Source organism: Drosophila novamexicana, unplaced genomic scaffold (genome assembly GCF_003285875.2).
Source record: "Drosophila novamexicana strain 15010-1031.04,08,12 unplaced genomic scaffold, DnovRS2.1 tig00000068-arrow-arrow-pilon, whole genome shotgun sequence".
Taxonomy (NCBI): Eukaryota; Metazoa; Arthropoda; class Insecta; order Diptera; family Drosophilidae; genus Drosophila; species Drosophila novamexicana.
The window spans coordinates 600642-615114 of NW_020824770.1; positions in this window are offsets into that span (position 1 = coordinate 600642).

Genomic DNA, 14473 nt, shown 5'->3' on the forward strand with positions numbered 1-14473 from the left:
TTGCCCATGCGCTTTGAGCTTAACCTTCTGTTGCCCATATTTTTTTCGACCATACAATTAACCATCAACTACAATTGTATTGACTCTATTATAATAACTTTTTTTTTTTTTTGCTTTTGCCGAATACACTTTAGTTCAATTTACGAATGTCATTTTTTTCTTACCTAGCTATATTCTATAATTATTAAAATGCACTTTAGCGAAATTTGGAGAGTTTCTTTTTGATCAATAAGAAAAAAAATATTAACTGAATAGTTTATAAAATGAATTATTTTTGAAGAATCTTTGAGACATTGTAAAAATATTAACGGACTAGTTTTAGTTACTGAATTATTGTTGAATCATTAATGCCACTTGTAATAAGATGCAGATTATCTAACGGAAGGATTCAGTTTCATTGAATAATGCTTTTGTTTATAATAAATATTAATTACGGATTTTGATTATGAATTGCTAAGTTTTCTTTCCTGGTGACATGGTGATATAATGTAGTAGAAGAATGTTTTTTTTGGGATCTTCAAAACCTTAAACGCTGAAGATCATGGTTGGGAGGGTATCGAACGCGAGAGTCAGCTTACATCCAAGACTTCGCCTCTTCGGAATATATATGCCCTAATGAAAGCTATCACCATTGTATTGGCACTTTAAGTGCTCGTTAAGTTATGCCTGTTTGAGATTTTGTTTCTGCGGAGTATCGGTCTCCAATTTAGATTCTGTAGGGATCCTAAAATAAAATTGTGTATGCAGGTCGAGACATGGCAAAAAGAACCCCCCCACCCGAAAGAGCTAGGGAACAAGAGGATCCCGCCCTGCCATGCTAACTCAACCACGAGGGGCCTCGGTGACTACTTCCCGAATTATTTTGTGAAGATTGGCTGCCAACCGCCGTCACCGTTGCTACCCGATATGTATTGCTAGAGTAGCTTCACCACAGTACATGCTACAGCTTACATATTTATATGCTTTTAAGCGTTGAACCTAAAAAGTGATCATCCAAATTGACTGACTGATAGGTGCCGATGACTGATAGCCAACGCACAGCCTTAACGGAAAGTGTTAGGAAGCTGAAAGCTCTCTTGTTCGATTTCTCGGCTTTCAAACATCTGCGAACATCAGCTGCCTAACAGGGCATTTGTCATCTTAGCCTATATACATATATATACATATATATGCATATATATTTATATACTCATGTATTTGTGAATCATTAACCGTTGAATTGAAAAGCCGTGACGGAGGCATTTAATTCAGAGCTGCCCTTTAAACTTTAGCCAAATCAAACAAGCGAATTCTTGATAAATTACTTTTCAAATAAATCAAGTCGAAGAACGCCTCATCCGATCCTGATTCTAGCACATCATACTGAATACTTTGTGTTAGGCATTTACTCGATGCCTGAAAGAGTCTTATCCATATTCTCGTATGGAGATGGGTGACATCTCGAATGGCATTTTAATTAACCAAAAGCGTTTTAATGGGTGCCTGTTTAATGACAGGACACAGGACATGGGACGGATGGCAAGCAGGCGGCCAGGCAGACGGCACAGGACGAGGCAGGTTGGGAGTGTGCAAGTTTGAACATGTCATTTAAGTACATAATTTCATTTAAATCTTGACTAAGCCTGCTGCAATGCGAGGAGTCAAAACAAAGGACATTAAATTGTAATGAGGGAGCCGCAGAGCAATTTCAATTTTGCCAATGGCAAGGACAAGGTCATGTGCTTGCCAAGCCGCTTAAAACGTTAACTTATTATTTTTGTTGTTCTACTTCTTTTCGAGCTTTTATAAAGACAGCAACAGCAACAACAACAACAAAGAAGAGGCTGAGTAGCAGCAGCTAAGAGAAAATTGCTTTCAATTATGTGGCCCAAGTCTATGCCGGGCTTGCCCGTTAGACTAAACAAATGTTTGAAGTTATAATTGAGGCGACATACTTATTATGCTTGGAAAGACTGAGCTCCAGTCTATATACATATGCATGTGTCAGACTTCTGCGTGTCTAAATATACAAATTTATGAGAGCCTTGCTCCGATTATAATCAACTATAAATTAAGTAGAGCCCATCGAGCCAAGCAGCTTACCAACCACGTAAATCTTGCAATTGATCAATTGACAGCATTAATTTCCAGCTCAGTGATTAGCTCAAAGCCATCTAGAAATTGAAATTCCATTTGTGAGCATCTCCAACTGAACTACAAGTCAGCCCACATACTGATATTGTCATATGGTATGGCCAGATCTGGTGGCCTGGTGGTCCGATGGACTGGTGGTCTGGTTGGGTCTCGTCTAGCCTGCGGGCAAATCATTTCATTTTGATGGCTCCACAATAAACAGATGGCAAACGGCAGGCGTTAGAAAAGTAAGCCACGTGCTAATTGCCAACGTGAACGGGCTTTCAAAGCAAAATCCTTACCAGTCGGCAGACGAGCGCTTACCTCGTCTGTTCAACAGGCGAATCGAAAAGCTGGCAATTACATTACGCATACGACACGTTGCCGAACGGAACGTCACGCATACGCCACCATAGGCTTGCGTGTGCGCGTCTGTGTGTGTTTGGCTTGTGTTTGGTATTGCGGTGCTGTAAATGGCATAGCATCTACTTAATCAGACAATTATGTGTCGCTAATATTGATATAATCTTCAGCTTAATGCTTTTAATTTAGCTCGTTAGCTGTTGAGCGCCATATATTTGTGCTTCGTATTCAGCCCCAACTAAGGCACTTTCCGTCCATATTTTAGACTTTATGCAATTTACGCAGTCGGGCACATATATGAATGATACTTCCGGCTCACCATTTTGCATACATTTTCATGTGGTTTCCCTTTTTTTTTTGTTGGCAGGCACTTTAAATTTGCAGGAACTGCCATTTCAACTTTTAGTTGCATTTAGTCGCGCAATTCTGTTTATGCAGCTGAACTTTTAATTAAGTCGACTGTAATTGCATTCAATTTGGGCACAACTATCGCTGCGCCCCTGCTAATTTATGTGGGCTCATGCGTCCATAAAGATAAGCCTCTGTTAAATTTTTAACAGTAACATCAATTTATGGTTGCAATTTAGGGCTATATATTTAAAATACGTATATGCCTAAGATTATTGTGAGCGTGATCAGTACATATGAAGGCAGCTCCTGTGAGAGGGTCTGAATGTGTTTGATGCATATTCAAACTTGAGTATCAATATATTTTTAAAAATGCACTTACCCATAGCTCCACACACATATGCATGATTATTTAATTGTTATCAAAAATGCACATGAGAATCGCATAGTAGGGTCATAATGAGATATCCTTTTATATATTTATTTATTCTTTTTTGCCTTTCCTTTTTTTTATCTTTTCTGCGTTTGATTTATAGGACTTAAATATATAAGAATAAACATATACACGCAGACAACATGCATAAATGCATTCATGCATACATACATGCACGTATACATACACACATTCATACATGCATACATACATGCATACATACATGCATACATACATGCATAAATACATACATACATATATACATACATGTATATATGCATACATGCAAATATGCATACATGCATACATGTATACCTGCATACATGCATACCAGCATACATGCATACCAGCATACATGCATACATTCATACATATATATATGCATACATACATGCATAAATACACAAACGACACTAATTAGAACGGAAACACACATGCAACACATCACTTACTAACAAAGCATGACGACCTGAAAGTCCATCTTGAATTCATGAGACTCGTATAGTAAGGCGATAGATACAAAATAGTGTGTATTCAATTTGCGGTGCATTGGAAAGTAAATCTGTTCTGCGTTTGCAGAGAGCATGCGTACACACACACATATGTACATACGTATACGTACGTATATATGCATATATATATGCACGTATAGCATACAATAATACATGCTTATAGATTTGCGAGCACAAATCATCTCAAATACAAATGTATACGTGCATTCTCTCATGGATACGAATTTAAATATGTCCTTTTTATACATATACACATGTATGCATCTGTATATTATTAAGTATTTATTTAACTTGATCAGTATTATTTTTTCATAATGAAAACCATCACTATATTATTTGATTTCTATTATTAGGAAAAAATAAATAAATAAATACAAGTTTACACAGTCAAAATTAATTAAAATATTGCAGAGTATCTGAAGTATTTTAAATTGACACACACATAGCTCATAGAAATGAAAAACGAAAATTCATGTGCAGACCACGACATAAAACTCGACTTTAGGTTTGAAGCGAAAGCAAACACTTACATAAATGATTTGTCAACAGAAAAATTCGTGTGTTTGTAGTTGTACTCAAAATGTTTATACAACATTGTTGTTTGTATTTTATATGTACTCTAGATAGCTCTACGCAATTGGTATGTCTAAATTGTCTTGGTTAATAAATGGGCATTCTTATTTGGGGCCGCTTTTACCTTTGACATTAAATTCAAATTCGTTTAACGTCTACATAGGTATTTGCCTTTGATGATCTCACACGTCAATTACAGCGTTTTTCGTAAGCAAAAATGGAAATATAAATGCGGAAATACTTGTGCATGCACTGAATACCCTGTTCAAGCTGTTCTTATGCAAGGACAGTTCAGGCAGATTTGTTTGGTCTGACTATCTGTCGATAGTTGCCAAGCGACTTATCCTTAGTAGCGCCCGATACCGACAATCAATTACCGATAAAATACTATCGATAGCAATGACGATGACTTTGTTACCTTTAGTCGTGGCATGCAAAATCGTAAGTCAATTAAGGTTCTGATAATCTTTGTAGAGGGTATCTGCTAGTAGCACATTATCGGCTGCTGTCATTCCTGCTTGTTTCAGTTCTTGTTGCTGCTGATACTTACCCACTGAGCCAAGCACAAATTTGTCATATACGCGCCCCACCATCCTCCACATCACTCTGCCCTACCATTCAAACTTGGTGTGGCTAGTTCTTCCTCTCTTTTTTAGTCAACACACGCCTAGTGGGTGATTGGAACGCAAGCAGCATAAGCAAATGCACGCACACATGCACGCATACGCGCAAACACACACACACACACTCACAGAACAATAAGCAAGATAAGTAATAGCAAATTGCTGGCCAACTCCGCTTCTTAGCTTTGGCTTGTTGGCTCGCTGGCAGCTTGGAATGCCTCGTACACAAGATATCCGGCTGCAATCCTGCGAGTATTTATGCCAGTGGTGTTGGTGGTGGTGGTGGTGCTGTTGTTGCTGCTGCTACGACTCAGGGTGGTGGTTGGTAGTGTGCTGGCTTTACTGGCTGTCTGGCTGCACGTACCAAGCTCTACAAATATGTATCTCCTAATTACTGCTGCGGAAAGTCATGCGGCGTTTGTAGCTGCCACTGCTGCCTCTGCTGCTGCTTCTATTGCTGCTGCTGTTTCTGTGGTAATCATGATTTAAGCGCTAAGCTCCCTTACACTTATATCCTCACACTCGCCAATGGGTCAGGCTGCTGGCTCGACTTCAATTTTCTGACACACGCTTCATATGTGCGCTACGTGATGTTGAAGTTGAAGTAAATCACATAACAGTCTTCACATGGCGTTTGCAGCGCCGTGAAGTGGTTGCCTTTAAGCTCAGGACCATCGCCGGCACCAGCAACATACCAGCCCAGGGTCAGCACAAGAGCCACGCCTCGCGTTACGCCCCCAGCTGCATATTAAATATGCAGGCGAAGAATTTTCAAGAGCTTAACAGGCAAAATGGCATAAAGGCGTTTAAAGCAAATACGATAAATTCAATTTGTAACTAACACACACACACACGCACACGCACGCACACCCACATTCCATGTGCTGGGGTTAACTGCTGCGTGCTGCGTGGGGCAGGAGGGGGCAGAGCATTTGGCCGCAAAGAAATGCCAATAACAAGAAAACAGGCGTTACGCGTTACAGATATTTTGAGGCTAGCCCCACCCTAAGGCGCTGTTCATAGCCCCATATTGAGCAAAACAACAAAGTCGTAGAGTCAAAGGGTACGCAGCGGGGGCGATGGGACTAGAGGGGCACAGCTGAAAGGAATAACAACAAAGCCATTTACGTGCGGCACGGCAGAATCTTTGAAGAAACCCAATAGGAAAACCTGCAGGTCAAAGGAAAAAACACAGCACAAAATAAACAAAAAAGCAAAAGATTCTGAAAATACAAATCAAAAGTGAAAGCTGGCAAATACCCTATACAAATATGATCAATATATATTTTACGATATATTCACAGCTTGAAAAGTTATTCTATTGTTTATATTAAATATATTATTAAATTATATTATATATTTAATATGTAGTATAGATAGGTGTACATATATTAACTTAAATAGTCCAACTCGCACAAATCGGACACAATATGCTCAAGCTTACAGACCAGCTAATTTGCTGAATATACAACTTAGTGCGTCTGCCAAGTGTACGGTAAGCACAACTTGCACATACCCTTTTGTGAATTTTTTATTTATTTTGCTTTTTATTTTGTTTTTGCTGCGCATTCCGAAAAAGGTAGAGCCAAAGGCAAGGCCAAATCATTGAAAATGGATAACCCTACACATGTGAGTCAAGGATATTACCAGCTCCAGCAGTGCGTTTATATACATATGTGTCTCCATATGTGTGTGTATGTCTCCATGTATGTGTGCGTGTGCGTTTTTGTGTATCAAGCTGATGGCATTTTGTTATTGCCTCAAGTGATTTACAACAAAATTTGAATTCGAAGATGATAACACAGCTGCTGCAGCAGCAAGCACATCTAACCGGAAACGGAAGTGATTGTAAGTGTAACTGAAAAATGAGACAGAGGCAAGGAGGGCTTCAACTTTTCAACTTTCTTATTGCTGGTTACATCATAACACACATCATAGCTGTCCGCAACGTGGTGGGAGCCTGTTAACGAGCATTCGATGTGCATAACCTGGTTGCACACCTGGCGTATGAGCAATATTCAGAGGCGACTTAACACAAATATCTATTTTGTTATTGTAACTATGAATTTCTACGATTGCTTCTAGTGGCCATTCAATGGGAATCTAAGCATGCAAATGTGTTCAGACATGCACAAATGGACGCCTTGCAGCATAAATGCAAATCACTTAATATGGCTCTGGTTTGCAAATGCAGCCGAAATTTGTTGCTTACGAATTCTCAATAGACGGTTAGACAAGTTCACAATTTAATTTTTCGTCCAGCGATTGTTGATCACGTCCCAGCGCACAAAAATGCAATTATAATGGCCCCGAATGTGGTCACTCTAAATAAGAGCATATCAAAGAATCGGCTACCTTGACGTGAAATGGCCCTCAACAGCTGCTGGCAACTAGAAGCTCGTAGCTAAACCAAGCCGAGCACCATGTAAATATTATTCAATTCAAATTTAGTTGAGATAAATTTTGCAAATTCATTCAAGAGTTGCAACGAAATACTTGATTTCGAGGACTCATTTTTATTTATTTTATTTTTGCGTTCAAGCTAACTACTTCAAGATATTTTTGCCAGGTTTCTAATTGGCAAATAATATATAACACTGCCTTAAGTACACATAGATGCTTTATGTTTTTCGACAGTTTGTTTGTTTATTTAAATTAACAGCCTCAAAAGAAAGGCGTACCAAATTGAAAAAGGGAAGTGCTTCAGCGTTTTAGAAATTTAATAAAGTGTTTTGCTGAGACACAAATAAATATTGTCTACAGTTGAACCTTTTCCTTATTTGATTAGCAATTTCCAAAATGCAAATGTACAGATGGGCAAATAAATGTTATTTACCTTTACTTTTTATTCCTCATCGCCTTTCTATTCGATTCGCAAAGCAAAATCGAGTATATTGGTTTCGAGTAATGTTCTTTTTGCTCTCCTTCATATTCTCTGTCTGTTAGAATCCTTTTACTTGAAACTAACGCTCGTGTTAGGGGGCGGGCAAACCATTAATATCTCTTTCTGTTTTAATAATCGTCTCTCAAGATATACACTATCTACAACTTACTACAAACAGAGTATTGTATAGTCGGTGGGAGCCGACTGCAATGTATCCATTGTATGTGTGTGTGTATATTGTCGGTATTCATATCCTGAAATAGGCTCTATTTTTATGCATATTCATGGCGTTGCCATGGAAAGTTAAATTAAGAGATGCCAGCCCATATTAAGTGGCACTCACATCATGAGCATCATTATATGATGCGAATGCTTAGAAAGGAGGCGACATCAAGAAACAATCGACTACACAGACTTTCGATTGCTGCCAAAAAAAAACTTCAATGGACAAGAGGAAATCAGTTTTGCTGAATTTTACAAAGCATTTTTACCCGCCCAGAAAAATGGGTGGCCAATATAGGCAGCCGGTCGGGGGAGTCGTGTGGGTCATGTGGTCGGTACTCTAATAAAAGTCATTCAACTGTAAGGTGAAGTGAACTTCTAATTGTTGCCAAAGGCGAGAGACGCAGCTGGCATTGTAACCAGCAAAACCGGACGAATATTAGGCATTATGACGACAGCAGGAGGACAACAATGATGATGATGACAAAGAACCAATCGAATTCGTTTATATATACTTATAATCAAATAATGGTTCAATAGAAATCGTTAATAGTTAATAGACACAACAAAAGTCATAAGTAAACCTATGAAACTCATAAGGAAATTGCATTTGTTGAGGCGCAGCTAAAAAAATATCTATAGAAATAAATATGTATATATCTAAAGCTATGTATACAATATGGTATGGATGTACTTATTAAGTATATGGAGCACGCATAAAAGTTAATGACTTTTGACATTTTTCGCTGCAAGTCAATGGCCAAAAGTCAAGACAAGAAATTAAATCAAAAGCACAAAAACAGAACAACAACAAGAAACACAACCAACACACAGTTAAAACCATAAAGCAAATTTAAATGCACTTTAGCTCACAAAGGGTACACCGAATATGTTCCCTAATATGTCAAAAAAAACTTCATATCTAATATGATACTTAGAATAGAAAAAAAGAAATTAAATTAAATTTAAGGAATTACAAATAATAAAAAGATTATTATTATTATTACAAAAAAAAAAAAATAAAATAAAAAATAAATATATATATATATTTAAATATATATTATAATAAAAACAATAATAATAATAATAATAATAATAATAATAATAATAATAATAATAATAATAATAATAATAATAATAATAATGGATGGAAAATATAGATTTTTGCCGGGCTCTCCAGCACAGCCTCCATTAACAGAAAATATTGTTTTCTTCCTTCCTGCTTCCTTTTTAAACAGTGCTAAGAATACACAACTTTGGCAAATTTTAATTCATCTTTAACTTATTCAATTAAAAGATTTGGAAGAAAGGGCATTAAAGAATCGATGCGAGCAAAAACCCGTTTCTAGCGCAAAGTTGTGATTGACTGACTGACTGTTTGAGGGAGCCAACGAGTAAGCGAGTGAGTGAGTGAATATTTCGTGTATATTGCGGTAAAGTGTCAAACACCTAAAGCAAAGCAGCGCAGTTGTCGGCGGGTCGGCGGACGGCGGCGCCAAACAGCAACAGCTGAGCAGAACCACAATGCAAGAGGCCAGATGTTGCTGTTGCTGTAAAAAACAAAGCGCTGTTCAATGTGTTAAAAACGTTTAGGCAGCCTGCACAAAGAACAACAACAACAACCGCAACGGCAGCAGCGGCAGCAGCAGTGGCAGCAGCAGCAACAGCAGCAGCAGCAACAAACAGCAGGCAATCAGTTGTTGGCAGCAGGGGCGATGTAAACAAATCGCAAGGCGCAGGCGCTCGGATAAAACATGCTCGTGGGTGGCGTGCGGATAGCCGGATAAGGCACTGGCGGATAGAGTAATGCTCGGCGCTGGGAACACTGCCCAGCGACGCGACGCGACACCAACAACAGCAGCAGCAACAACAGCTCCAGCACCAGCAGCAGTAGAAGCGCCAAAACCAGCAGCAGCAGCAGCAGCCGCAGCCGCAGATAAAGTCGTCGCCGAGCGCCAAGCACGGAAAACTGTTTCAAATATAACCAACGAAATTTGTTTGTTTTGATTCAGTCGTTGCGGGTTTCTTAAGGCGAGCAGTTCAGCCAGGAGCAAGCCAGAGCGGAACAAGCTCAGACGTTGCGACTCGGCATTAACATTAAACAAAACACAAACACAACCAAAGTCAAAAAAAAAAAAATAAACATAAATAATTAATTTTTTTAAACAATTGGCAAAGTGCGTAGTCGAATCTTTTTCTTGTTTTTTTTTTTTTTTTTGTTTTCTGCGGGCCACCCAAATGTGCCAAATCAAAAACTATCCGAAAATAAATGTTTTCAAAATGTTTATTTTTGTAATTTTTTATAAAAAAGATTCGTACAAATGCTAAAAACATTTTTTTCAAATTGTTCAAAGAACAATAAACAACTTTTTTTTTTTTGTATTTCTTTGGTGTCAAAGTGCAGTGCTTGAAACCCCTTTGAGGAAGCAACTATACACAGGTAAATGAACATGAGAAATGAATAAATGTGCACACTCATGAATATTTATTGCCAACATTTTGCATAACAACAGCAATTGTTGTGGCATTCAGTTGACAACTTAAATAATGACCTGAATATATTGTAAGATTATCTTGGACGCCAGCTCCCAACTTGTCCCAAACATTTAACTAAACCAAATCATATATAATTAATGGTATTAAAACATATTTAGACAAATATTTCCGTGTGCCCCTGCTCACCTTGGGGCATGTGGGTAAGTAGGCTATTGTTGCCTTGTCTGCGGAGTAGTAGCAAGCTGTTTTTGGCCCTTGCAACATGCAATTAAGCTCTGTGAGTCGCCAACAGCCTTTGATTGCGTGCCGCACATTCCATTCATATGCCGCATCCGCCGTCTGTCGGCGCAAGTAATTTGCTTGGCAAATGCCGAATGTTCAATTCTTCGCAATAATACAAATTGTTTGTCTCAAATTATTCCCAAAATATTTAATTTCTAATTAAAGTTTGAATATCCTGAGTTGGTTATATTTATTGAATTATTATTCTGAAGAAAACTTTTAAGTATGCTATAGAAAATGCTAAGACGGCCGCTTGCATTAACTTATTTGTTTATAATAATTTCTGCAACTTCTCGAATATGTGTTATATATTTTTATTTCGAAACATCTCATTGGAAAGTGTATTTCAATTTCACAATGGTATGCTGCACCTGCTGCTGCTGCTGCTGCTGTTGCAGCTGCCAGCCCAAGTTTTAAGTTTTACGACTCGCGCATAGTTGACGGATTTTCCGCCCCACCAAGCCCACCCTGCAAGCCAGGCTTGCATTAAAAGTTAAAAGTCGCATAAGAAAAAGAGTCCAAAATGTAAAAAGCAAATAATAAAAACTCTGTTTTTTTTTTTTTTTTTTTTTTTTGTTTTCGCGCAAAAACATCAAAATAAAATAAAGTAAAATAAAATCTTTTGCTGTAAACTTGTCGGGCAGCAATTTTGGCTTGAGTTTCTTCTGTACTCTTAATTTTGAGTCCACGTGCTTGCTTAGATAGGTAGATAATTAGATGTATATTTTTTGAACTAAAGAAATTAATGATATTTATTTATTTACTTGAATAAATATTTTGAAATAATTTAGAAACTTATTAGAGATTAATTTATTTACTTTGAAACTAAACATCATTATTAAATAACAAATAAATATATATTAAATATGATGTGTTAAAAATCCTAAGACCATATTATACTTATTATATTATACTGGGGCTCAACATTTCATTAGAAAATGGTTTGATCGGAAGATGTATGCTATTTCGTTTATGAAGAGAAGCCCAATAAATTAACAAAAATTCGATAAGCAAAATTAAGAAAACTTAAGATACATTTTGACAACTTGTTTTTCTCTTATTTGTAACTTTTCGACTTAAAAAGAACTATTGAGATCTATTACTTAGATAGAATTTAAATGGGATTCTCGACACATTTGGCAAATTAAGAGCATTGTGGTTTCGACTCGATGGCGTTTTATATAGAATTTCTTGCTCTCTAGCTTTTCGTGTCATGTTGGAAACTGTAAAACTGTCGAAAGAACGCATTTCATATGACAGGATGTTGCCCCGTTTTCGGAATAGTAGAGCGTAACATTTACTTAAGATAGAATCAAGTATTCTGTCGCTCATTTAACGTATCGATTTTAAAGCCAACTACAATATGGGGGGGTGGCATGGTCGGGAGAGTCGACTTGAAAATCTATAAAAATTACTACCAATGCATTTTAATGAAACGCGATTACGACAATCAAAGAATAGTGTTGGGGGTTGGGATTGATTAAGCCAGTTGCAAGTCTATTGCAACGTTGCAAATTTTCTAAATTCAATTGCCGTAAAATACGTAAGGGCCAAAATGTTGTGCAACCTGCAGAATTCAATTCGAGCTGAAGTGAACCGAATCGAAGTTCATATAAGTCAAGTGCCACACGTGCCACACATATAAATCAATATGGTCATTAACATTAATGAACCAAACGACATTAAACTGCTTCGCCGGACCTTTGACATCCTGGCTCAATCGGCCAAAAAGTTAGTCACAAAACGGTCACCGGCGCCTAAACCAAGCATATGCAACTAGCCTAATACCCTGCACAAAATATGCTATATTATGGCAGGCGGCAGAGACATGGCCCATATGCTGGACTGAAAATCCTGCCTGTACAACATAGCATTTATTAAAGATTTCGTAAAGGCACAAAAAATGAATATTTTGAATAAAAAACCAAAATTCCAGAGCATAAACATTTGATTTTTGACCTGCGGACAGGCCACAGACCAAAATGAACAAGTAAAAATCTGCAGTTGGGTACTCTCGACTGCGCCATACTCATTCGAAAAGACATAAATTTTCCGCTTTCAAATGATATTTTTTAACCATCTTAATTTTTAATATGATGACTCCGGCTCTCCATTGTGCATATCCATATAATTTTAACACTTTAGCTGATAGAAATGAGTATATACACCAAATTTCAAGTCTCCAAGTTCGAAAGACGGACTTTGTTAGAGCCCAATATACTCGCTTACACGTCGTGAACTAGTATGAGGAGAAAATAAAGTAAAGTCAAGAAAAGACGAAGAAAAAAAGCAATTGGCCAACATTTTTGCAAGCTTGACGCAAAAATGCAGCACAAAGGCGAAAAGTCGAAAATCCAAAACTGGAAAATGAGCCGAATGAGCAGCAAAAACCTTAACGAAAACCAAACTTTACCTAACCAAACCGTAACCATAACCATAAGCACAACACAAGCCAAACAAAACCCTTTGCCGGTGACCTTGCGCCCTGTCCTCTGTCGGCCCGTCCCGGGGGGGTGGGTTCCATGCGCGAATTATTGAAAGAAAAACATTAAGAAGAAAAACATTATAGAAATGTGCCGAGTACACCTCCCACCTCCCTCTCGGTCGCACCTCACGTCATAACTTTGTTGCTTGTTTGCGGTCAGTTGGCTTATTTGCTTTTGCCCATTTTTCTACCCTAATAGAAGGTGTTATCACTTTGTCAGGAACTGTGTAACGTAGTAGAGAAGATGGCCAATAAAATCTATGCATTCTTGATGAGTGTCAATAGCCGAGTCGATAAGGTCCATCTTTTTGTTACAGGCAGCTCATATGTCTGAATTGGTTGGATCGAACCACTATATAGAAATGATTGGTCGAACATTGTGTGCTGTATAAAAAGCATATTTGTCCTTAATGACATTTTATTTATCTGCGAACTACTATAGCATAGAGCTTTTATGAAAAATCGTTTGGAAATAAAGGCTTGCTATAAAATTGTAAGGGTATTCAGTCGTGTTGCGCCGTAGACAGCAGTTCTCGCATGCTTCTGCCTTTTGCGGGCAACGAGTCCACATCAGCGACCCAATGTGTGGCCTTTTGTGTGTAATTTTTCTCTTTTATATTGTTTTTTCTTTCTTGTCGGTGTCGGCTCCTTGGCTGGTTGCGTTTAATGGCACCTGTGGCTGCTGGCTGCTAATCATGATTTTAATGACCTTCAGCAGCGGCTCCACTGAGGGTCAACCGTGCCCATTTTGGGCCACAAGACTGATTTTTGTGTTAACGAGTGCCGTCGCTGAAAGGTTTATCAAACGTCGCTGCTTTTGCCCACAGGTTGCAATTAATTTTTTTAAATACTTTACAAGTTGTCCAACTCGCTGCCTGAGTAAGGAAAATTATAATTTAGCCGGCGGTCTGTTGGCTAACTGGGTGTTGATTGAGTGCTAAGCACATATTAAAGTTATATCGCAGTTTAAGGAGCGCTCGAAATTTGATCCATTACAAACATAAAGAATAGGGATTGCAGACGAATTTCTGTAGCCACAATAAAGTGCTTTACAAAATGTACAAGATTCTGAATTATCGAAAATATATGCTCCAAGCAGGAATTTTCTGTTATTTTCGTTTTGTTTTTGAAAATAATCTA